The sequence below is a fragment of the Corvus brachyrhynchos genome, unplaced genomic scaffold (assembly GCF_000691975.1).
Source record: "Corvus brachyrhynchos isolate BGI_N302 unplaced genomic scaffold, ASM69197v1 scaffold363, whole genome shotgun sequence".
Classification (NCBI taxonomy): Eukaryota; Metazoa; Chordata; class Aves; order Passeriformes; family Corvidae; genus Corvus; species Corvus brachyrhynchos.
Window position 1 is genome coordinate 2,178,916 of NW_008237404.1, and position 597 is coordinate 2,179,512.

At 41.2% G+C, this 597-nt stretch overlaps 1 protein-coding gene across 1 annotated transcript in view; it reads right to left on the reverse strand.

Annotated features, from left to right (window-relative positions):
• Positions 1-597, reverse strand: part of MPHOSPH8 (M-phase phosphoprotein 8) — a gene marked incomplete at its 5' end in the record, with an annotated part of 24,132 nt that overhangs the window by 16,912 nt on the left and 6,623 nt on the right. The window lies entirely within an intron of this gene.

Sequence of the window (597 nt, forward strand, 5' to 3'; positions counted from 1 at the left end):
AAACCCCCTGCTGACCCCTCCCCCAAACCCACCCATGTAAGTCCACAGCTGCTCCAGAGAGTAACTAACCAGTTACAGAAAACACTGTTTAAGCCTTCTACACTCAAAAGAAGCGAGGAGCAGAATGCCTTCTACACTTCCCTGGTACCTCAGAGCACGACCTTCCATGGAGCACAACCATAAAAAAAGCATAGAGACACATTACTGAGAATGCTGACTGAAGAGCCATAAGCAAACCCACTTTCTTCTGCTGTTGATTTATTCATGGTCAAGGTGGCAGGATTTTTTTATACCACTGGTAAACAGAACAGAATTCCAAAGATTTTTCCTATTCTTGTCTCTCTCTTACAAACACTATAGCCTCAAACTATAAGTAAAATATTTGGGTAATAAAGGACCATACCACTTCAACTAATTAAATAGCCTCCGACACTGGCCTGTGCCTCAGAGTAATTCCTTGTTTTCCAGAGCTTTCACCACTAAGATCCTCCAAAAACACTCTTTTGTGTAGCTCTACTCTGAGATTAAGCCATGTAATACTCTATCCCCAAAATAACTTATTTAAGGTGACCTACTCCATACACACAACAATCATAA